Source organism: Schistocerca americana, chromosome 5 (assembly GCF_021461395.2).
Source record: "Schistocerca americana isolate TAMUIC-IGC-003095 chromosome 5, iqSchAmer2.1, whole genome shotgun sequence".
In the NCBI taxonomy this organism is placed as follows: Eukaryota; Metazoa; Arthropoda; class Insecta; order Orthoptera; family Acrididae; genus Schistocerca; species Schistocerca americana.
This window is the reverse complement of record NC_060123.1, coordinates 339770754-339796710: the sequence shown is the minus strand read 5'-3', so window position 1 is coordinate 339796710 and position 25957 is coordinate 339770754. Positions and strand designations below refer to the sequence as shown.

The following is a 25957-nucleotide window of genomic DNA, read 5'->3' as shown; positions in this document are numbered from 1 at the left end:
TGTAGGTGTTCTCTAATAATTCGTTTGTGCAATTTTGTCTCCATTGATCGAGCGTTGCCTCCCCGTCCTCTAATCGCCGTCTTCGATCCAGGCACTTTAGCCAACGATTTCAGTGCCTTTTTCCCTTGCGTCAGCCTGTAACTGTGGTCTTTCCTTTCGAAATTACACCTGTTTATAATAGTCTGTTGTCGACTATTACTTCAGTTGAGTTGTAGTACCCTCTTCCGTTCTTAAAGCATCATCACGCCAGATCTGCTCCCCAGTGCTCGTGTAGACAAGGTGGACTCAGCCTGCAGTAAGAAATTTGGATACATTATATTTGATGAGGATAGAGAATAAGGTTATGGGAGTTTGTATCTAACGCACACAGCTGCAAACGCGGTTTTGCCTTTTCACAGGTTTTATCACGAAGCACGTTTAATGGAAACTTTCGTTGATTCATTACTCAAGTATTTTCGGGTACATGGCTATGAGAACTTTTTTCTTGTTTCGGGGTAAGGAATCAGCCCTACCAAATTAAATTTCAGACATTAGCTCTCACCACGGGCAGAAACATTTCTCCTACCCTCTCTATAAGCATATTTTCAGATTTAACTAGCCTAGTACCTTTGTGTATATTGCGCTTCTGAAACTTTATTTACTTTAGCCTGTAGAACGAAGTCTCCTGAAAAACTGGTCTACACTGAGATGACAAAGTCAAGGGATATGGATATGCACACATAGAAATGAAGTATAAAAGGACAGTGCATTGGCGGAACTGTCATTTGTACACAGGTGATTCTCGCGAGAATGTTTCCGAAGTGATTGTGGCCGCAGGACGGGAATTAACAGGCTTTGAAAGCTGAGTGATAGTTGGAGGTAGACGCATGGGATATTACATTTCGGAAATCATTAGGAAATTCAGTATTTCGAGATCCACAGTGTCAAGTGCGTTCCGAGAATTCCAAATTGAATTTCAGGCATTACCTCTCACCACGGACAACGTAGTGGCCGACGGCCTTCACTTAACGACCGAGATCAGCTGCGTTTGCATAGAGTCGTCAGTGCTAACAGACAAGCAACACTGCGTCAAATAACCGCAAAAATAAATGTGGGACGTACGAGGAACGTATCCGTTAGGACAGTGCGGCCAAATTTGGTGTTAATGGGCTATGGCAGCAGACGATCGACGCGAGTGCCTTTGCTAACAGCAGGGCATGCCTGCAGCGTCTCTCCTGGGCTCGTGGCCATATCGGTTGGACCCTAGACGACTGGAAAAACCTGGCTTGGTCAAGTGAGGCCCTATTTCAGTTGGTAAGAGCTGATGGTAGGGTTCGAGTGTAGTGCAAACCCCACGAAGCCATGGACCCAAGTTGTTATCAAGGCACTGTGCAAGCTGGTGGTGGCTCCATAATGGTGTGGACTGTGTTTACACGGAACGGATTTGGTCTTCTCGTCCAGTTGGACCGATCATTGACTGGAATTGGTTATCTTCGGCTACTTGGGGACCATTTGCGGCCATTCATGGACTTCATGTTTCCAAACAACGATGGAATTTTTGTGGATGACAATGCGCCACATCACCAGGCCACAGTTGTTTGGGACTGGTTTGAAGAACATTCTGAACAATTCGAGCGAAAGGTTTGACCGCCCAGACGGCCGGACACGAATCCAGCTGAATATTTCTGAGACGTAATCGAGAGGCCGATTCGTGCATAAAATCCTACATGGGCAACATATTCGCAATTATGGCCGGTTGTAGACGCAGCATGGCTCAATATTTCAGAAGGCGACTTCCAACGACATTTTTCATCCATGCTACGTTGAATTGCCGCACTACGCCGGACAAAAGAAGGTCCGACTCGATATTAGGAAGTGTATCATGACTTTTGTCACCTGAGTGTAAACTGCCACAGTAAAGGAAAGCACCTGTTGTGTAGAATTTTCGACGAGATGAGACCTGCACTGTTGATTATCCTCGGGTATTCGGTCACTGCTTTCGCAGTAGAGACCTGCAATTAATCACTTCCTTATCGCCGGTTGGAGCGGCTCCTGTTGCACGCGGCAGCTGGTGTTGCGAACGGTCGATGCAGGAAGTCCCTGGCGCTGCTGCCGCGATAACGAATGCGGCCAGGCCGCGTCGGCGATGCGATCGCTCCTGACGGCCACTTCTTTGCCAAACAAAGAACGTCGTGAGGGCACAGTCGTTGTTAGTTCGTCAGCAAGCGTATTCCCGTGTGAAAGAAACGAGGTGCGTTGCTTCTATTTTTGAAACACTCCTGTTCGTCAGAATACGCTTTTAGAAGGTCGCTAGTCTTTTTAAACTGTTTGTAGTTACTCGATAGTCGAGGCTGTAAGAGAAGATACTCTAAATGGACTTGGACATTCGCTTACATGGCGCCCGCCATGGATGTCCGCAGAAATTTTCCCGAGAGGGGGCAGGATTCAAAACTTGCCAGTCTCGATACAACTGATTTGGTGAGTCTGAAAACATGTCGTGCCCCAAGGACTATATTTGACAAATATGACAAGAAATAAACAAAAGTTATTGTAGCGCAAAATACTGATAAGTATCTACTTAGCGTTTTTAAAGTATTAGGTTGGTGCTTAATGCAAGGTTTACTATCTTTTGGTTAAAAAATCGATTTTTTTAATTGTATTCTTGGATCCATGAAAGTGTTTAGAATCCACCCCTGGAACTGTTTTTCCGAATACGGAACGGAAATGTTTGTTATTCGCGGATGAACAAAACGTGCACTTGCCTGAAATCGGCCTTTTCACGCAGCAGTTTTTTTCTTTCGGAGGACGAGCTATTGTACCGGTGCTTGGGAGGAAACACACAAAATTCAAATGAAAGTTTCAACGCGTGTGTTTGGAAGTTAGCCCCCAAGCATTTACATTCTAGTGCGAAGACTGTGGAGATTGCGACTTTCCTTGCAGTGAGCAGCTTCTACGAAGGGTATTCAGCAATTCTGAAGACCATGACAACGATGGACGTCACCCTGAGACTCTATTCGACGCAGTTCGCCAAGCATTCGGACGACCACCAGATCCAAGAGGCCGAAAACCGCTTGTCGCCGGCCGTACCAGCGGCTCTGGAGCAGCGCAGGATGACCCAGATAGAGCAGAACGCCCTCTGTGAGGAAGAGGAAGGACTAGTTTATGGACCCGAAATAGCAGATCGAACGTACGTTGCATAATATTGCATTTATATGTAGCCAATACTTCAAACGCGTTTTTCTCGAGATGACGTTTTTTTTTATCGCGCGGTATGGTAACTTCAAATCTACTGAACCGATTTGTTTACGACGAAGCTAACTAAATTGTCTAGGAGTTGTACCACTTTTATTCCGATCCATCAATTGTAAATATTTTTACTTGGCCGACGAAGTAGAAAAATCGATGAAAAAAATCCTATTTTTTTCAAATGGCCGCCATTTTGTTTTCTGTAGTCCAAATAACTTAAGCGAGGTACAACTCCTGAAGAATCTTATATACTTGGCTAACGTTAATCAATTTTGATTTCAGACGAGCCGGCTGACCTGTGACATACCGCGCGTGGAGGTCTACATCGAAATTTTGTTTCGTTTCGACGGCACTTCCGCCTTTTCTCTTCGACATTTCCAGTCGAAATAATTCCAGTTTGTAGAGAAAATATCAATAAACATTTTGACCAAATTTGACATAGATATGTATAACACATCCCGAAAAAAAATTCTCAAAGAAAATGCATTTTTCGGGCCAAACATAGTAAATCTTCCCTTAAGTTCGTAGCAATTTACAAGAAGTTTAATGAACACAACACAGATACATACCAGAGACTTTCGTCATGAATAATGTCGTGTCCTTCACAAAGTACACCAGTCTGCCAACTGGGATAACTTTTCGATCTCGCGGTTGTAGAAATAAAGTGGATTTTTGCCGAAGAACGCGTCAAGCCATTTTCGGTGTGCATCTGCATCCGGTAAGGAAGTTCCTTGATGGTTGTCGGACAGAGAGCGGAAAACGTGGAAATCTGAGGGTGGAAGGTCAGGTGAACAAGGTGGTGCGAACGACTTCCCAACCCAACTGCTGTGAAGGTTGTTTTGTCAGTCCAGCAGAATCCGGGCAGGCGTTATCTTGGAGTTGCATCACTTCAAGCGGTATTCCTGCTCGTTGTTCTTGGATTCTGTAACACGTCTCAATTGTTGACAATAAATGTCAGCAGTGATGGTTACTCCTCAGGGAATCAATTCGTAGTGCAGCACACCATCACTGTTCGACCAGACGCATAACATAACCTTTTGTGGGTGCGACCAGGTCTTTGTACGAGGACTTGCTGCTTTGTTCGAGCTGAACCATTCCTTTATTTTCCTTACGTTAGCGTAAAGACACCATTTCTCGTCACAAATAACGATAAAGGATAGGAATCGTCGGTATCGTTCACGAACCAATTGATGATGAGCAAGCAGAGATGCACATATGGTCACACGGTGTTTTTTTTCATTTTGGCTTAGAGCATGCGGTACCCATACACTCGATCTTTGAACCTGCTTCGCTGCATGCAAATGTCGCACGACGGTGGGATGGTCACGTTTCATCGCATTTGCCGGTTATCGAGTACAAGGAAATTGATCATTGTGGATTAATGCGTTTAACCGATCTTCATCAAAACCCGAACGTCTTGCTTAACGTGGAGAGTCACCAACGACAAAACGAGAAAACCATTTTATTGCCGTGCTCTGACCAATGACATTATCCTCATACACGCCGCAAATGTTTCTTCTGGCTGTATCCGCTATTGTCACCCCTGCACTGAACTCAAAAAGAAGAATACGTTCCGATTTCTCCACTCAGCACTCCATTTTCTAGCGTCCAGAGATTCACTTAGCATCTCCAAATGACAAAATCACAACATGTAAACTCAAACAGCAACAGTGTACTACACATAAAAAGTGATAGTCAATAAATAAATCCATAGCAACCGTATTAGCAACATGCAGAACAACAGCAAAACTTATGCACCAACCTAATGGAGTATGTTGGTACCTAAAGAGAACCATATTTCAGTAGTATTAGCAAAGTACATTTTTACGCGTTATTAGGAATATGGATGCCAACTTTTTCATTCTAAGATCTGAAATTACATTGCCATATAATTAAATCCAGGGTTTCCAACGAGTTACGAAATAAAGCGAAAAACATTAATAAAATAATTTATTCACTTTCCCATAATGTTCAGTTACAACTGAAAATTAAATATCTGAAATAGGAAAAAGCCACGATGATTGAGAAAGCCTTGCTGAATGTCGACAAAAAGGCAGCATTAATAGCTCTCGGAGTAAATAAACAGGACAAACTTTTATAAAGTCTTATTCAATTTCGATGCCATCTACGAGTACAACACCTTGCATGCTTATAAAACTTTACAGGTGGTCACATTCATGGATTTACTGCATTAGTCTCATGGCAGTATAGATTGGCTAGACGAAGCTCAACAAAGGTATAAAGTAGAGCAGGGCCAATGTACGACTAGATGAATGTGGCAAAACCACCCAGAATCATCCCAATCTGGCCGGTAGAATCAGCTTTTAACAGAACCGCACCAAAGAAATCTTTGTCTCTCCAGTTTGTGACATTACTGTGTAGCGTGCCAACTGGAATGCAGAATTCGTATCTCTGATAGCATGTGGGGCTATGTTGCACCTACAGATTGTAAGAAGTTCCCAGTACTGGAAAGCGTATTTTTCCGACATCGAAATTTCACACTGTATTCCCTTTATCTAACGCAGAAAATAGTATTTTCTTTTTTCGACTCATGTAATTGAAAAAAATTATAGACGTACACACCTACAGTTTTCTGGGTGGTTATCATTAAAGTGGAGTTACTTACAGACATCTAGTGTAGGCTGTACTCATCTAATGGCGGGGAAACTTGGTAGATATTCTAATGCGGGACCGATTTACACTGGAAAAGAATTAGTTCAAAGTTTATCCGCCTGGTTCAAATCTGGCGCTGTGGATGCAAGAGAGACGTATAAAAATGTTTCCATATGTAACGGATTAGGAACGGCACGTGAACTGAAAAAGTCAAACAAGTGAGAAAGGCAAATTGTTAATAATGAAGTTAACTCTCTCTTACACCTTTAGTTCAGTATGAGCACCGGAGACGTCGACGAGATGCTGCATCCGTAAAACGACGTGATCAACAGTTGCTCGCATCAGTTCCGGCGGATTATGAGCAACATGCTCATGTATACTGGTCTTCAGATCAGGAAGAGACCCAGCGTGTCCCTGTAGATGCGTTTTTTTAGATATCTTTGCAGCCAAAAACCACGTGGATTCAAATTAGGTTATCTTGCAGACTATGCATCTCGGAAACCTGTAAAGATAACACGTTCGTGGAAGGTTACATTAAACATATGGATCATTGGGCGAGCGACATGGGTTGTTAACCAATCCTACATGAAATCAATGGTTTACACATAGTTGCATTATTCCAAAGCGGGAATCACACGCTATACAAGGAAGTATCGATAACTCGCAGACGTCGCGGTAAATCAGACAGGCTCCGTGGATGTATTCTCTTTAAACAAGAACGAGCCGAGAATAAAGGTGCTTGTGAATCCACGCCACATAGTCACATAGGGCGAGTGTTATCGCTCTTCGTGCACAATGTGTGGTTTAATAGTATCACATATTCGTCTGCTGTGTGTATTCATTGCACCCTGTAGTGTAAAATGTGCACGTCACTGCGTAGACTACTGCGTGTACATACGTCATCAACTACGATTCGTGCCAGGAAGCACCCCCACCTCCCACCTCCCTCTCCCACCCTCCGCTGTTAAGCCTGAGCCAAGGTAGCTCCTGAGGGCCGGCAACCCATATTACACTACAGAGGATGGGTTTGTCTATGTCCAAGGCGTACCAAAAGCACCATGGTAAACACTGGCTATTTACATATTAGATAATGGAAACAGACATTCCGAGCACTACTTCCTTCATGGGGAGCTCGAGCCACGGCTTGCAGGAATTATCACTACGCCAAAACCTGATTGGCTGGAGACAGCTATTTAGGGGCTAGAACCAGCCCCGAAGTTCAGTTCACTCTGGATGCCGACCTTGTGGACTTCGAGCGTTGAAGATTACGTCTTCGTCTTTGAATTGGATTTTGCTAGTGTGTGTGTGTTACCACGAACCTTTTTTGGAAAATTAGAAGTGATTTTTTGTTTGCCTCAATTAGGAGACTTTTACTGGCATCGTTATTGTTACCTTTCTTTTGTTGTTCAGTCATCAATCTTGTAAACATACATAAATAAAAGTTGTGTTTGTGAAAAATTGCGAACTGTCAGTCACTACATCCGCCATCTTGCGAACGCCTATGGCGGCAGCTCATCCCCGATCTGAGGGGAACGGGGTTGGGTCGCTTCAAGTGCCTCTCCCGGCTACTGAATAGAGGGTTAACTTTAATCTACATCTGGATAAATATCCTCAAGCCACCGCACGGTGCGTGGCGGAGGGTACCCTGCACCACTACTAATTACTTCCTTTCCTGTGCCATCCGCAGACAGAGAGACGGAAAAACGACTATCTACACTCCTGGAAATTGAAATAAGAACACCGTGAATTCATTGTCCCAGGAAGGGGAAACTTTATTGACACATTCCTGGGGTCAGATACATCACATGATCACACTGACAGAACCACAGGCACATAGACACAGGCAACAGAGCATGTACAATGTCGGCACTAGTACAGTGTATATCCACCTTTCGCAGCAATGCAGGCTGCTATTCTCCAATGGAGACGATCGTAGAGATGCTGGATGTAGTCCTGTGGAACGGCTTGCCATGCCATTTCCACCTGGCGCCTCAGTTGGACCAGCGTTCGTGCTGGACGTGCAGACCGCGTGAGTCGACGCTTTTCATCCAGTCCCAAACATGCTCAATGGGGGACAGATCCGGAGATCTTGCTGGCCAGGGTAGTTGACTTACACCTTCTAGAGCACGTTGGGTGGCACGGGATACATGCGGACGTGCATTGTCCTGTTGGAACAGCAAGTTCCCTTGCCGGTCTAGGAATGGTAGATCGATGGGTTCGATGACGGTTTGGATGTACCGTGCACTATTCAGTGTCCCCTCGACGATCACCAGTGGTGTACGGCCAGTGTAGGAGATCGCTCCCCACACCATGATGCCGGGTGTTGGCCCTGTGTGCCTCGGTCGTATGCAGTCGTGATTGTGGCGCTCACCTGCACGGCGCCAAACACGCATACGACCATCATTGGCACCAAGGCAGAAGCGACTCTCATCGCTGAAGACGACACGTCTCCATTCGTCCCTCCAGTCACGCCTGTCGCGACACCACTGGAGGCGGGCTGCACGATGTTGGGGCGTGAGCGGAAGACGGCCTAACGGTGTGCGGGACCGTAGCCCAGCTTCATGGAGACGGTTGCGAATGGTCCTCGCCGATACCCCAGGAGCAACAGTGTCCCTAATTTGCTGGGAAGCGGCGGTGTGGTCCCCTACGGCACTGCGTAGGATCCTACGGTCTTGGCGTGCATCCGTGCGTCGCTGCGGTCCGGTCCCAGGTCGACGGGCACGTGCACCTTCCGCCGACCACTGGCGACAACATCGATGTACTGTGGAGACCTCACGCCCCACGTGTTGAGCAATTTGGCGGTACGTCCACCCGGCCTCCCGCATGCCCACTATACGCCCTCGCTCAAAGTCCGTCAACTGCACATACGGTTCACGTCCACGCTGTCGCGGCATGCTACCAGTGTTAAAGACTGCAATGGAGCTCCGTATGCCACGGCAAACTGGCTGACACTGACGGCGGCGGTGCACAAATGCTGCGCAGCTGGCGCCATTCGACGGCCAACACCGCGGTTCCTGGTGTGTCCGCTGTGCCGTGCGTGTGATCATTGCTTGTACAGCCCTCTCGCAGTGTCCGGAGCAAGTATGGTGGGTCTGACACACCGGTGTCAATGTGTTCTTTTTTCCATTTCCAGGAGTGTATATGCCTCCGTATAAGCCCTAATTTATCGTATCTTACGTTCGTGATCCTTACGCGAAATGTATGCTGCGAGTTGTAAGATCGTTCTGTAGTCACCTTCATATGCCGGTTCTATAAATTTTCTTAATAGTGTTCCACGAAGAGAACGTCGCATTCCCTCCAGGGATTCCGAGTTGTGTTCCCGAAGGATCTCCGTAACACTTTAGCAGCCCGTATGTGAGTTGCTTCAATGTGCTCCTTTAAACAGTTCTGATGCGGATCCCAAACACTAGAGCAGATCAAGAATAGGTCGTACTAGCGCCCTACATGCAGTTTTATTTTCCGATGATCCACGCCTTCCTAATATTCTCCCAATAAACCGAAGTCGACCTTTCGCCTTCCCTACCAGAATCCTCACCTGCCCGTTCCATTTCATATCACTTTGCGTCGTTACGCCCAGATATTTAAACGACGTGACTGTGTCTAGCAGGACACTACTTATGCTGTATCCAAACATTACGGGCTTGTTTTTGCTACTCATCCGCATTTACTTACATTTTTCTACATTCATCACACCAACTAGAAGTTTTGTCTAAGTCATCTTGTATCGTCCTACAGTCACTTAACTACGGCACCTTCCCGTGTACCACAGCACCATCAGCAAAGAACTGTATTTTGCTGCCCACCCTGCGCGCCAGATCGTTTATGTATAAAGAAAATAATAGCGGTCCTCTCACAGGACCCTGGGGCCTCCCGGCGATACCCTTGTCTCTGATGCTTACTCACCGACGAGGACAACGTACTAGGTTCTGTTGCTTAAGAAGTCTGATCCACTCTCACATATCTCGGAACCTATTCAGTATGCTCATACCTTAGTTAACAATCTGCAATGGGGCATCGTGTCAAATGCTTTTCGGAAGTATAGAAATATGGGACCTGCCTGTTGCCCTTCATACACAGATCGCAGTTTATCACGTAAGAAAAGGACATTCTCAGTTTCACATGATGCTTTCTGAAACCGTGCTGTTTCGTGGACGTAAGCTTTTCGATCTTTAGGAAATGTATTATATTCGAACTCGGAATATGTTCTAGAATTCTGCAGCAACCGATGTTAAATATATTTGTCTGTAATTCTGCGGGTCCGTTATTTTACCCATCTTGTATACAGGAGGTACCTGCACTTGTTTCCAGTCGCTTGAGACTTTGCGCTGGGGAGAGATTCGCAATAAGCGCAAGCTAAGTAACAGGCCAGTGCCGTAGAGTACTCTTTGTAAAACCGAACTGGGACTCCATCTGGACCTGGTGGCATATTTATCTTAAACTCTTTTAGTTGTTTCTTTACCCCAGGGATGCTTATTACTATGTCGGGCGCAAGGGATTCTGTGCAATGATGAACGTCGGTATGTTTGTACGATTCTCCTGCGTTACATCCTCTCCTCAGCGTCATCCGTTCAAGTGACTGTTCCCATCGATATTGAAATACATCACCATAATGAAGGGTAGCGCATCTATTTAGTACACCCCGTAAATCTTGGGGTTAATGTTTCGACAACTGTCGCTTCCTTCCCTCCTCTCAAATAAGCAGCTTCTTACCTCCAGAGAAATTCTCCTGTCATCATGAAAGTTCCAGCGTCGGATTTCTCGTACTGCAGGTGTTTAGCCCGAAAGCTGCCCAATGTATATAGTGGACAGGCTAGAAACAGTTAGGAAAATATTTAGCGTAATTTAGCTATATGGCATTCTTCAGCAGAAATGAAAGTCGAAGCAAACTTTCCATTGTGGAAATCACTAATATGCATTGCCAAATTAGCCCAGTTACACAGGTGCTTCTCCCGGCTCCTGAACTCAGATGAAACTGAAAAATCGGCCAGATACGAGTGGGACTCGTACACCGAGGGTTTCGTATATACTTCGTTATCGTTGTAGACAGTTCATCTGTTCAGGAAATCTAGAATCTCCATGAAATTTACCTGTTATCGGGACTGCTACTGCTAATATATCGATCCCAAGGATTCAAAGACTTTCGAGAATGTTTTAATTTCAAGTTTGACTTCGGATTACAAATGACAAATGAAAATTTTTTGTATGACATAATTACAAATTCACAGTTTTCGGATTCTTTCCCCTTTATTTGTACACTGAAACTTTGTTTCTTACGAAATTTCATGTTTCTAGACCAACGGAAAGTACCCTATAGGTTTTGATAAGAGGGTTTGCGATTATCAAAGTATGTGACATAAATGGACACACCTTTTCATTACATTGACATAGAAACTTCAATTTTTTACACTATCAGGGGATTACAGATCTTAGTATGTGACAAATTTCGACTTGATACATCTACCAGTTCCTTAGACGAAGCGTTTTTAAAAGTTGGGCAGACAGACAGACAGACAGACAGTCCGACCGCCCCATGAGGGTTTAGTTTTTAACAACTGAGGTACGGAGACGTACAAGGTATTAAAAATATAGACAGCTTACTCCATTCTGTAGCATGTTAAAACGGAGCGACAAGAAGGCAGCAGATAAAGTAACTACCATGTTTGCATAGGAAACAAGGAAAATGGTACGTATTCTAAATGGTCTCGAGGGAAAACCTTAGAGAGAGAGAAAAGATATTGTTATTTAGCCATGACATCTCTAGAGATTAATTGCAAGGGACGCATAGACCATAGCGCTTTCCACCTTGTCGGTAACAGGTATGTAGGCAGGTCGTAGATGGGAGCCCAGGCGTTCGTGACCTCGTCTATGGTGGGCAAGGAATAAACTGGGGTCATACTCCTGGATTTTCCTTTGTAAATGAACATTTGAAATCGGAGATCACTTAATTTTTCTTTGCTGTTCTCAGTCTCCGCTCCTCTGTTATCCACGAGTGTCTGGACAATGACCTATGCCACTGGCAGTCTTTACATACGGCCACAATGTCTTCAGGGTTTGTGAGACTTATTTCAGTAAGATACCAATACGGGTGTCACTGAAGACTTCGCGGATTACCTTTACCCCAGGCAAACGGGTTTCATTCGGCGTTTCTCTATCCACAGTCCTGTGCTTTGATTTACAGCTGTCGTGAGCAGTCGCTGCTTCTTTAAAAGTTTCTTCAGAGACAGTATACCGCAGAGAGTCCCTCCAGTCTCGAACTGTTGTACGAGGTACTTTTACATAACCTATCAGCGCGGGATCAACGATTCTTTTAAATTAGAGCTACAGTCGTTTTACGTACTCCAGTCCAGAGCAAAATATTTCGATTTCTCCGTGGAGGTATGACGCTTCTGCTTCTAGTTTGTTCAACATATAAATCTTTTTACTAATCTTAGCTGGTCTTTGCACTGCAGTAATCTATCTTGCTGTAACTGGCTCATGGTCACTGATACCAGATGCAAGGACATGCTCAAAGAAGCCTGGCCTATTTTCTGCCATTAGATCTAAGATATTTCTATCATAAGTTAGCCTCTGAACTATTTGTTCTAAGTAGCAGTGGGAGAAAGCACTTGCTATCATTTTGCGGGATGTCACGTTACGTGCACGAATTGCAAAACCGTAATTACCCCAATCGATTCTTGATTGGTACTGAGTCTTGCTCAAACATTCTCACTTGCAGTTTCAATTTGTATCTCGATATTTTTCAGTTCCTTATCTTTCGTAATAAATACACCGCGCCCATTTCACTTTAGTCTTGTCTTTACATATTACAGATCGATTTATATCGAAACTATTTATGTAGTAGACCCGCGTTAAATCGCATTCTGTACATATCCTCAGATATTTCATGGATGTCATTTCTTCCACTGATTGGATAAATGATATGAGTCCATGGTGTCTGTTCTTTCGGACATGTCCGAAAGCATAGACACCATGCGAAATCTGCAGCTGGTTTCCTGCGGCCCGCCACGAATTCCATTCCTGTGCCAGCCTTTTGATCTCAGAGTAGCACTTACAGCCTACTCCCTCAATTATTTGCTAGGTGTTTCACAGTCTCTGTTCTGTATAGTTTTTACTCTCTACATCTCCCTCTAGTACCGTAGAAGTTATTCCCTGACGCCTTAATACCTTTTATTATCGTGACCCTTCTTCTAGTCAGTGTATTGCACATGTTCCTTTCTTCGTCAGTTCTATGGAAACACCTCAGTCCTTACAGTATCAGTCCATCTAATTTTCAACATTCTTCTGTAGCACCACATCTCAAATGCCCCGATTCTCTTCTGTTCAGGTTTTCTCAAAATCCATGTTCCACTACCGTATCGTACTGTGCTCCAGGCGTAAATTCTCACAAATTTCTTCCTCGAATTAAGGCGCATGTTTGACACCGGTAATTTCTCTTGGGTAGGAATGCCGTTTTTGCCAGTACTAGTCTGTTTCTCATGTCTTCCTTGCTCCATCGGTCACGGGTTTCTTTAATGCCTAGGAGACAGAATTCCTTGACTTCATCTATTTTATGACCAGCAAACCTGACAAAGTTCCTCGCTGTTCTCATTTCTGATACTTCTCATTAATTTCGTCTTTTTTCGATTTACTTTAAATCCATATTCTGTACTCATCAGATTGTCCACTCCATTCAATAGATCCTATAATTCTTCTTCACTTTCACTGAATATAGCAATGTCGTCGGCAAATCTTACCATTTATTTTCTGTCACTTTGAACCTTTCTTTTATTTCCGACATCGTTCCTTCGATGAATAGATCGAACACTAGTGGCGAAAGACTACGTCCCTCTCTTACACCTTTTTTAATCCGAGAACTTTGTTCTTTTATTGTTCCCTCATGGTTCTTGTACGTTTATATATCACTTTGTCTTTCCATATAGATTACTGCTATTTTTCTCAGAATTTCGAGTATCTTCCACCATTTTACGTTGTCGAACGCTTTTTTCCATGTCGACGAATCCTATGACTGTGTCTTGATTTTTATCCAATCTTGCTTCCATTATCAAGCGCAACGTCTGAATTGCTTCTGGTGCCTTTTACTTTCCTACATCGTCATCTAGCAAATAGCCAATTTTCGTTTCCACTCTTTGTATATTATTCTTGTTAGCAACTTGGATGCATGAGCTGTTAAGCTGGCTGTGAAATAACTCTCGCAATTGTCGGCTATAACAATCTTGGGAAATGTGTGGATGATATTTTCCGAAAGTCTGATGGTGTAGCGCTAGCCACATACATTCTACACACCAACGTGAATAGTGATTTTGTTGCCGCTTCCCCCAATGATTTTAGAATTTCCGGTGGAATGTTATCATCCCTTCCGCCTTATTTGATTTTAAGTCTTCGAACGCTCATTTAAATTCTCTTTCTAATACTGTATCTATCTCTTCCTTATCGACTCCTGTTTCTTCTTCTATCACATCATCGGACAAATCCTCCCCCTCACAGAGGCCTTCAGGATATTCTTTCCACCTGTCCACTTTCTCCTCTGAATTCAACAGTGTTTTGACTGGTAGCTTATCTAGTTAAGCCACGCCGTTCCATTCTTCAGTGTTCTAAAAATGGTTCAAATGGCTCTAAGCACTATGGAACTTAACATCTGAAGTCATCAGTCCCCTAGAACTTAGAACTACTTAAACCTAACTAACCTAAGGACATCACACACATCCATGCCCGAGCCAGGATTCGATCCTGCGACCGTAGCGGTCGCGCGGTTCCAGACTGACGCGCCTAGAACCGCTCGGCCACACCGGTCAGACTTCAGTGTTCTAAATAACTATATAACAAAACCAGAGGAAGAATGATTATCCTGTGACCTATAGCCTTATCAGTGTAGTTTTATGTGTAAAACTTTCCTCTATTCCATGAAGTCGAATGATTGATAACTGTAATGCTGAATACGCATCTGATAGCTCCTAATTTGAATTACGATGGGACACATACTAAAGTACATTCTAGATAACTTTGGGCTTTTGTTTTTCGTGTCGCTGAGTAGCCAATACGTCCGTCTGCCATATAAAAGGGCCGTGTAAGATCTCCGAGAATGTCGAAAGAATTTTTTTCTTTTGTGGAGGAGTGGAGAAGTCTACACTTTGTTATGTGAGAACATATGCCGAACTGCTTGAAGGAGAAGTTACGACACGGATTTCATAAATTGAGAGAGTGCTGTACGCTTAACTACTGTCTGCCAGTGACGCTTGAAGTAGTTTTCAGTCGTCGTCGCTCGGTACCTTCGCTGTTACGGAGACAATTTTTTGCCACTTGTCACACGTACCCATTATCAATTATCACTGAGCTATCAATACGTTATTACCGGCAACATTTAACATTGTGGTCTGGGGAGTACAACATCACAGATGGCACGTCTCAGCCGTATAACACCCGCTACGCTGTCGCCTTCCTACGGGGCAGTGAAATGGACAGCCTCTAAATGACATGTCTGGGACCAAGTACTGTCTGGCGGGAAGTTAATATTTCAAACTCAAATTCCTTTTTCTGACGAGCAAGCTGTATTTCTCAGCGCAGCGCATAAGATGCGATAACATTGCCAGTGGACTGTTGCATTATTGGTGAGCAGAGAACGAAATGGCAGTCACTCGATCTGATGCGACGTTTACTATCTGACAACCCGTCATATCCTGCCTACAGAAAGGCTACCCCTGTCTCCGAAGACTGTTACGTCACCGCGAGTCACGCCATGTCATGTCACGTTCGACAGGGCCTCAGCTGCAGGAAGAGGAAACGTGCAACTGATTCTCAAAGCAGGTTGAGAACTGATGAAAAATTCAGCAGAATCACTTTTCATCGTGGACAGCGCCTGAAGATCTTGTCAGGCGCTTTGTGGTGGAATATATCCTTGTATTGATCGAGGCGCTCTTCCGATAACTTCTGACAAATAAACCATGACAATAATTCGTCGAGATTTCTGCATTTTTGGGTGAGTGACGGTATCTGATGTTATATATATTTTTTACTGTGAAAGTCGCTCAAGGAAAATTACAGCTTAATGCTTCACGTACGTCAAGCAAAGTCTGACAAGAAAGGGAAAGTAGACCTGACGTTGAACAGTGAGTTACCTCAAGTAATTCAGGGGGTTGACAGAAATCTAGATCTTCATGGCCAGACAGAAGTTTTAACCCACTCCTTTCGATGATGAGTCCTTATTTTAACCTCTCCGCTACGTCACTTTCTTACTACAGAGATACAAGTGCATTTGCGAGATTGAACTGAACGCGAAAAGAAAGAATCGACTTCAACGTCTTCACAGAGAGTGTGCAAAGAAAAAGCTAATTAAGATAGAGCAATCCAACTAGTTTCTGTACGGCTAGAAAAGTTAATTTGTATGTGCGCAAGTTGTACAGCAAATGGGTTGCTGTCCTTATTCCAGGCGTGGAATTTTTGTTTCTACGAAACAGACACCGCACCGGCGGTCAGTTTCTCTGACAGTAACCATGGCTCTCGTTTAGAAAAATAATTCAGCAATCATTAGAAATATATGTACCCAGTGGTAACAGCGATCGCTGCTCAGCATGCGTCAAGCAAAGCATAGGGTTATAGATAGAGAGATGATGAATGAAATGCGATTGGATGTCGAGGGGTCAATGCGTGAGGGCTTCAACGGTTACCAGAACAGACTCTTATCGAAACACATGTTATACAGGATGATTTTTTCCACCGTGTACAAACTCTTAGGGATTAATCGAAGAGAGGATACGGAACAAAAAAGGTCTAATGAACTTATGTCCGGATATGTATGGTTTCATTGCTAGAGACCATTTATTCAGTCATACATTGTTACAGAGAGTGCGGTCTAATACGCCCTGTACCACGCAGTCACAACTGCAGCATGTGTTGAAAATGGTTTCCATGTGCCTCTACGCATGTGTGTACGCGCCGTAGCATGTTCTGTCTCACACGTTCACGTCGGCCAGGCTGCATCCGAACAGTGTCAAAGCCAGCATGAATACGCTGCTCCAGTGCCCCCACATCTGGAATGAGCTTTGCACACGCGATACTTTTGAGATAGCCCCATAACCAGAAATCGCACTGGTTGAGATCCAGTGAACGAGCAGGCCATGCCCCCTAGTCCGATCCAACGACCAGGAAAGGCACAACTGAGATGCGTCCGGACGTTAAAGGCGAAGTGGGCTGGAGCACCATAATGTAGCAGCCATATAACCCTTCCCTTCGAATCATGAATTGTACTTCTACCAGCAGTAGAGGCAGAGTCGCCCGCAAGAAACGACTGGAAGGAAGACTGGTCCCAAAATAAGGTCGTCAATTATTTCGGCCCACGCATTCCGGCTGCACCGATGCTGATGATTTGTTGTCGCCTGTCCATGGACGTTCCTCATACCATCCCACAGATGACTGTTATGAAAGCTGAAGATACCACTCCTCATCAGTGAATACGATGGAAGACACATATCTTCTGATCGTGGTTGCCTGGTGAAGAAACCAGCAACAAAACTACTCCTGATGTGGAAAGTCTGCACACGCTGTAAGTGATAAGGGTAGTATCAGTTGTCATGGAGAATGTTCCACACGGCCGTGTGGCTTACCCTGTATTGGCGGACCAACTACCTAGTACTGACACGACGGTCGCCTTCCACAGTGTTGATCACACTTTCCTCTAAGTCCGGTGTCCGGGCATTGCGGGTATGTCCTTCATGAATTCCTGCTTCCTGTAATGACCCTGTCTCAGACAAACGGCGAAGCACTGTTGCAAACATGGAATGCTATAGTGGTTGTTGGCGGGGATAGGTTTCCTGATACAACCTTGCTGCCGGCCGCCCGTTGCCTTTTGTCTTTCCGCGCGACTGCTGCGGTCGCAGGTTCGAATCCTGCCTCGGGCATGGATGTGTGTGATGTTTTTAGGTTAGTTAGGCTTAAGTAGTTCTAAGTCTAGGGGACTGATGACCTCAGATGTTAAGTCCCATAGTGCTCAGAGCCATTTGAATCATTTTGACTTCAAGTTTAGTGTGCAGACGCTCATGCAGGGCTGAAAAACCGAAATTGAAGGGGGTAAAGCAAAAGCAGTAACGCTGCATTCGCTATTCAAATGTTTCTTTACATAGGAAATCCAAGTTAAATTCTGACAACTATAAAGATAAGTAATTGAGAATCTATGGGACCAACTCGATCGGCCAAGGATCCTCAACTGAGAAATCTAGCGCAGCTGGCAAGGGCACTGGGGTCGTCATGGCTTCACATCCCTGTTAGCACCTTCCAGAACCTCAGTGACACTATTCATGCACGCCTCGTAGCGGTCCCCACTGCAGAAGATGGTTATTCAGGCCTTTAACAGGTGCTCACCTTAATGTGACTGGACAGTGTATAGCTAACAGTGCACTGTAGGTGGATATCTTTTTAGGGTCAGTGGCGCTGCGAAATAGCTGAAATCGCTAAAATTGAATCAGCTCCAGAGCCCGATGGAATCCCTGTCGGATTCTGTACATAACTTGCGGCTGCATTAGCCTCTCTTTTAACCATAATATTTCGTCGGACCATCGAACAACAAACAGTTCCTAGTAGTTGGATGAAGCCAACGGCCTTGCCGCAGTGGTAATACCGGTTCCCGTCAGATCACCGAAGTTATGCGCTGTCGGGCTGGGCTAGCACTTCGATGGGTGACCATCCGGTCTGCCGAGCGCTGTTGGCAAGCGGAGTGCACTCAGCCCTTGTGAGGCAAACTGAGGAGCTACTTGATTGAGAAGTATCGGCTTCGGTGTAGTAAAATGACATACGGCCGGGAGAGCGGTGTGCTGACCACATGCCCCTCTATACCCGCATCCAGTGACGCATGTGGTCTGAGGGTGACACGGCGGCCGATCGGTACCGTTGGGCCTTCTAAGGCCTGTTCGAACGGAGAGTAGTTGGATGGGAGTACCGATCACACCAGGATAGCATAAATGATCCACGAAACTTCTGTCCAATATCATTGACATTCATTTCTTGTATAATCTTAGAACATATTTTAATCTCAAGTATAATGTATCTCGAATAGAATGACCTTCATGCTAGTTATAAAGGATTTCGGAAATATGATCAATCGAAATCCAACTTACTCTTTGTTCTCATGAGGTAAAAACCATCAGGGAGTTAGATTGATCCAGTATTTCCTAATTTCAGAAAAGCTTTTGATTTTATCACAGCAATGCATGTTATCGAATTGGCGATTGAGTACGGTATCAACTTAAGATTTGTGATTGGATTGTAGACTGCTTCGCAGAGAACACGCTGTATGTTACTTCCGATGGAGCAACTTCAGGTGCGCTCCGGGGAAGTCTTTTGAGACCTTCGTTGCTTATGTTGGATATTAATAACTCACATACAATGTTCATACTAACCTCAGACTTTTCGCATATGTAGGAGTTATCCATAACGATAGCCTGTCTTTAAAAAGCTGCACACATATTGTCAGATCTTGATAAAACTTCATAGTGATGCAGAGTTTGTTGACTTATCAGACTCGGAGGCAGGAGACGAGGTACAGGCGAAAATAAAGCCGTGAGGGCAGGTCGTGAGTCGTGCGTGGGTAGATCAATCGGTAGAGCACATGCCCGCGAAAGGATGAGGTCAGAGTTTCGGGTCCCTGTCTGGCACACAGTTTTAATCTGTCAGGAAGTTTGAGAACTTGCTTTAAATTTTCAGAAATGTAACAACTGTGCAGTTGACAACGCGTATAAATGTAGTATCGTATGGCTTGAATATCAGTGAGCTACATATGGAATCGATCAGCTCATACAAATAGCCTTGAGTAACAATTTGTGGGGATATTGAAAGGACTGGTTTCAGCTGCAGGTATAGCAGGTGACATAATTCGGTCTTAAGTGAGAAATGGGAAAGTGCCATCAGTTTACGAAGGAAATTGCTTACAAAACGCTCGTGCGATCTGTTCTAGGCTGTTGCTCACGTTTGTGGGACCCGTATTAAATAGGGAGAGCAGCACGAATGGTCACAGGTTCGTTTGACCCGTTGAGGAGCCAATCATAAGAGCTCTGCTTGGCAGTGCTTACTCCACAATAGCCAAGTTCAGTTTTAGCGCATTTCTCAGATACTTTTGGGAAAAATTTCAACGCCAACTTTAGCATACCCTATATCACTTTCGGATGCCGTTATGAAGACTGCTTCGATAAAACTCTCTTCGCTAGTCCATTCTGTTCAAGCCTCATCATTTCCTAACAGCTATTGCAGTCTACATCCTCGAGAACGTTATTACTATGTTCATCTTGCGATCTCCCTCTACAATTTTTACCTCCCACCCTTCCCTCCAATACGAAATCGACGATTCCTTAATCCATCGTAACGTGTCCTATCAACTTATCCCTTAATTAAGCCGAGTTGTGCTACAAATTTCTTTTCTCTCCAATTCGTTTCAGTACCTCCATATCGTATAAGCGATCAACCAATCCAGTCTTCATAATTCTTCTATATCACCACATTTGAAAGGTTTTATTCTCTTTTTGTCTGAAATGGTTATCGTCCAAGTTTCAATTCCGTATAACACTACCCTCAAGACAAATATCTTCAGAAAACACTTCCTAACACTTAAATTTATGTTCGGTTTTAACAAATTCCTATTTCTGAGAAACGCTTATCCCGCTATTGCCAGTTTGCAATTTATATCTTCGCTATTTCGGCAATCATCAATTATTTTGCTGCCCAAATAGCAGAACTGATCTACTACTTTTAGTGTTTCACTTACTAGTGTAATTCTCTCCGCATCGCCCGATTTAATTTGATTACATTCCTTTACACTTATTTTACTTTTTTTGACAGTCATTTTAAAAAATCTTTTCAAGACGCTATCCATTCCGTTGAACTGCTCCTCGAAATCGTTTGCTATCTCTGACAGACTTACAATGTCATAAGCAAATTTCAGAAATTTTATTTTAATTCCTTATGTTTGAAAACATTGCTGGAGAAATTATGTACAATTATTTATGATTAATTATGAAACAGTCTAGATCGTACAGCACGTTTATTGAACGGTGACCGGTTTCGATCACCAGATGATCATCTTCAAACCTTCAACCACACTGACGGACAATGGCTGTGCATGGAGCAGGAACCGCTGAATCACTATGCAACTGCTCTATGCACAGCCATCATCTATCAATAGAGCTGAAGATCTGAAGATCATCACGTGATGATCGAAACCACACTCTTTTATAAGTAATTTTAAATTTTAATACCTTCTTCAGTATTTACTTTAGTTTTCTACACTGCTTGTTAAGTGTACAGATTGCATAATATCGGAGACAGGTTACAACCCTTTCCCATCCCTATCTCAACAGCTGGTTCCGTTACACAGTCAGCCAAAGAACGCGAGACAGAAGCCAACAGTCAGTATGTCTACAAGTGGCCACTTAAGTCTGAATAATATTTGTTCATTTCAAATCCTTTGGAAATTATGTAGTTCGTGGCGAAGAAGTTGCGTTTAGGTGAACAATGGAAGATTAAGAGCTATGACCGTCAAGTTCTTACCAATCCAATATCCTGAAGCGTTTGAAATTAAAAGTATTACTAGACAATAATTTGAGCCCAATAATTCTGACATTCACAGTCGTCAGTGCCCTTACAAACTACGAGAGGCATCAGTGCGGCCTGCCGCACACAGCTGAGTCCTGCAATGCTGGACACTCTCATTCGAGGTGATCGACGGATCACAAAACACCTCGCTGCACAACTGGAAGCCTCTGTTGGTAGTGCTGACACACTCGTCCACCAAATGGGGTACTGAAAGCTGTGTGCCAGCTGGGTCTCTCCGCTGCCTAATATACCACCTAACCGAGCGAGGTGGCGCAGTGGTTAGAACACTGGACTCGCATTCGGTAGGACGACTGTTCAATCCCGTGTCCGGCCATCCTGATTTAGGTTTTCCGTGATTTCCCTAAATCGCTCCCGGCAAATGCCGGGATGGTTCCTTTGAAAGGGCACGGCCGACTTCCTTCCCCGTCCTTCCCTAATCCGATGAGACTGATGACCTCGCTGTCTGAACTCATCCCCCAAAACAACGCAACCCTATACCACCTTAAAGACAAAGAAGGACCATCTATCCGCACATTAGCCCTTGGCTTGCGCGTTACGAGGCTGATCGTAACAATTTTTTGTCGAACATCGTCACAGACGATGAAACTTTGGTTCATCACTTCGAGCCGGCAACATAACAGCAATCCATGGAACGGTACCATACCACCTCTCTTGCGAAGAGAAATTCAAAGCCGTACCCTCAGCCGAATGTCTTCTGGGACTCTGAATGTGTTTTTCTGTTTTTTGTCCTCCCTCAAGGTGCAACGATCAACTCTGAGGTGTATCGTGCTACTCTCAGGAAACTGAAGAGACGATTTCAGACTGTTTGTCCCCCCAACAATGAAAACGAACTTCTCGTTCTCAGTGACAACACAAGCCTTCTGTGTGTCCGCGCACCCGAGACGAGCTCAGAAAACTTCATTGGACTGTTCTTCCTCGTCTCGCACCTTCCAACTTTCATCTGTTTGGCTCAACGGAGGATGCACTACGCGGGAAGCGGTACGTGGATGATGGGGAGGTTATTGATGCAGCAAGACGTTGGCTCTGACGTCGACCAGTAGCGTGGCACCATGCCAGTAAGGCGGCGTAATGCCGTCAAGTTCACGGAGATTACGTTGAAAAATGGGAAAAATACGGTATATTAGAATCCTGAATAAAACCAATCTGATTTCAGAAAAAAGTGTTTGCGTTACTTATTGAAAACCCCTCTTGTACCATCGCAGCAGTGCTACCAGTCTCCAAGGATACATTACACGAGCTAACTGCGGCTTCGTATGGAGTATAGTCACCCTCTCAACTATAATACTACCCAACATTGCGGGAGGTCTGGAAGCCAATGACATCCATCTACACTGCAGTGCTAGATATACATTGTCCAGTCTTATTAATGTGTTCACTTGTAAAGAGATCTGAATAATGACCTTTCGTAGCGCGGACCGCTGCGTGACTAGCAAGAAGAGAGTCACTGAGGATTTGGAAGGTACTGAAGAGGATACGGAGACACGCCGACTCTAGTGCCGTGGCCAGCTGCGCTAGGTTCCTCGGTTGAGGACCCATGGCGCGCACAGTCCGATGGCGGTGGTCCCATAGATTCTCGATTGGATTTAAATACAAGGACACTGATGGCCAGAGGAGTACGACAAATTGATCTTGGTTCTCTTAGAACCACGCACGTACACCGCAACATGTTGCGTCGTCCTGCCGGTAAATGCCATCGTGACGAAGAAAAACAAACTGCACGTGGGGGTGAACATGGTGCACAGGGATGGGCGCGCTTCTGTTCATGAACTATGCCTTCCAGAACGAAGAGATCACCCAGGGAATGCCGCGAAAACATTAGCCAGATCATATCGCTCTTTCTTCCGGCCCGGACCCTTCCAACGATTGTTACGGAATTTTGCTTCCAGACATTTCACGTCGTATCCGCCAAAGCCCAATGTTCTGTGGTGCATAATACTTGATTCGTGTGAAAAGGGCATCTGTTGCCACTCAGTGGACGTCCAGTTGCGGTGCTGGCGTGCAAATTCCAGCCTTCGCTTCTGATAAACACCAATCAGCATGGGTGCAGGAACCAGGCGCCTGCTGCAGAGGCCATATGGAGCAACGTTCGCTGAACGGTTGTTTAGGACAATGCTGGTAGCCCCTTGGTTGGTCCAGGCGGTTAGTTGCTGAACAGTTCCATGTTTATTCGCTTCATAGACGTCTCTGCAGCCGAGACTCGAACTCCGGACCCTTGCTCTACCAACTGAGCTACCCATGCACGACACACGACCCGTCCCCACAGCTTCAGTTCTGCAGTACCTCGTCTCCTACCTTCCAAACTTCACAGAAGCTCTACTGCGAACCTTGCAGAACTAGCATTCCTGAAAGAAAGGATATTGCGGAGAGATGGCTTAGCCACAGCCAGCGGGATGTTTCTAGAATGAAATTTTCACTCTGCAGCGGAGTGTGCGCTGATATGGAACTTCCTGGCAGATTAAAACTGTGTGCCGGACCGAGACTCGAACTCGGGACCTTTGACTTTTCGCGGGCAAGTGCTCTATCTGCCAGGAAGTTCCATATCAGCGCACACTCCGCTGCAGAGTGAAAATTTCAATCTCTGCAGCCGTCGTTCACCCGTGGTACACCACAGATGCCTCGGCTACAGTTTTAGTTAGCCCAATTTTGCTATGCAAAGCACGCGAACAGTTTACTAACTGAGCCGTTTCGGAAATTCTTTCACCCTTGGCCTGAAAGTCAATGATCATGCCGTTTTGGACGTCAGATAAATCGCTCCATTTCCGCGGAACGACAATTACTGCTCTGTTTCCCCCGTCCCCCAGTCCCACTTTGTATACCTTCCAATGCTAATGCTGCCACTAGTTATTAGCGCTGTGAGTGGTTATTGCATGTTGACGTCGAACGTAGTCGGTGCTGACATTACTGTGAGTGGACCGTGTACGATCCGTATCCAGAAAGTACTGCAGTTGGTCCAAACAGCAATCACAAAAAGTTCTCCATGTTCAATCCCGAATGGACAAAATGGTTCCAATCGACAATGGAGCAATCAACACTTAGCTCGAATACGTCCAAAGGTACTACATGAAACGCAAAGCAACTTAATACCACCAAGATGTATCATCACCTATAAGAAGACACAAGCGAAGCCGTTTGAAGAGAAATAGGCAGCAAATAAATTGCAAAAACATCTGGGAAAATATTAACAACCCCATAATCCAATTCAAAATAATATTCAAATGGTATGAAGTTGTAAAAGAAAAGGTGCCAACTACCGAAGAACTGCACATGATTGAATTAGAGCAGCGTCCGTACGGTGACCATTACGGCTTGTCTATACTGGTCGATTCTCTGGCACACACCCAAGCCTGTTTGCAGAAACGAATTACAGATATCCAACTGAAAAAAAGAACCGAATAGTAGAACCACAGAGACTACAATAACACATAAAGATGTACTTCAGTCAGACCGGCTCCTACACTTTGATTATTGGCCACTCCGCATGCTTTGCAACGAAGGAAAAAAATGCGAGTATAGATGGATATGTGTAACATACAATGAGAGCACCATCATCTCAGCAAGTGTTCTAAACAGAGAGAATTGGTTCAAAATATTTTAGTTCATGCTTTACCCTATAGAAGGGATAATTTTAGTTTGAGCCCTTTAGCTTCTTATTACCAAGAAGTACGCATCTGATCCCCCTAATTTGGTACGACAAATTTGCGTCTTTCGAAAGGCTTTTAGTGCACAAGGAAAACTGTAGTTTCGAAAGAAATTTAAATTTCCAAGATGTATTTGAAATTTTTCGTGTTTTAAAGAAGAAAGCTTTTGTAATTTTCAAGACTAAAGAATTTAACCGTTTAGTTTTATGGTTACGGTGAGGAGCAATGAAGCAATAAAGCCGACTTGAGACGGCAGAATGCTGGCGAATGTAAGGAAGGACTGCATGGGAGGCTGAAGTCACTTTCTGAATTAAAAGAAACCTTGTAGGTCGGGCAATCACAGTTAAAAAACTTGTACATAATGTGAAGGACAATAAAACAATTTAAAATCAGAGATGAGAAAATCGTCCATATTAAAATTAAGTGAAATTCCAAATCCGCAATAGCTGTTTATTGTCTTTTGACTGTATAGTGACAGGTTTTATACCCTGGAGGTATATATTCAGATCATATAAAACTAATACTTCATTTGTCACGAATTCCAAGGTATAAGAGCTCGTAAGAACATGTCACTCCTCAGCAAAACTTCGGATGAAACGGCAGTTGGGCATCCGATCGGAACTATGCTTGGCCACTAATATATTTCCCAAAGTGCACTTGACAATCCACGTATGGTAGGATAAAACAATCGTCAAAATCTGCGGGAGAAACAAGGAATTAAGACACACAGTCCTTGGGAGTGGCTAGCTCTGTAACGTAGAGTTCTATTTGACGCATGTCAGTGTATTTTAATATGTTGCCGACTCCCAAGGATTGTGTATCTTAATTCTTTGTTTCTTCGCGGATTCTGACAATGGCTTTATACTTATCATAAGTGGATTGTCGTGTGC

General features: G+C 44.4%; 1 protein-coding gene and 1 pseudogene across 1 annotated transcript in view; both read left to right on the top strand.

Moving 5' to 3' along the window:
- Positions 1-25957, top strand: part of LOC124616363 (adenylate kinase isoenzyme 5) — a 459756-nt gene that overhangs the window by 112196 nt on the left and 321603 nt on the right. The window lies entirely within an intron of this gene.
- LOC124617097 lies at positions 18418-18535 on the top strand (annotated as a pseudogene).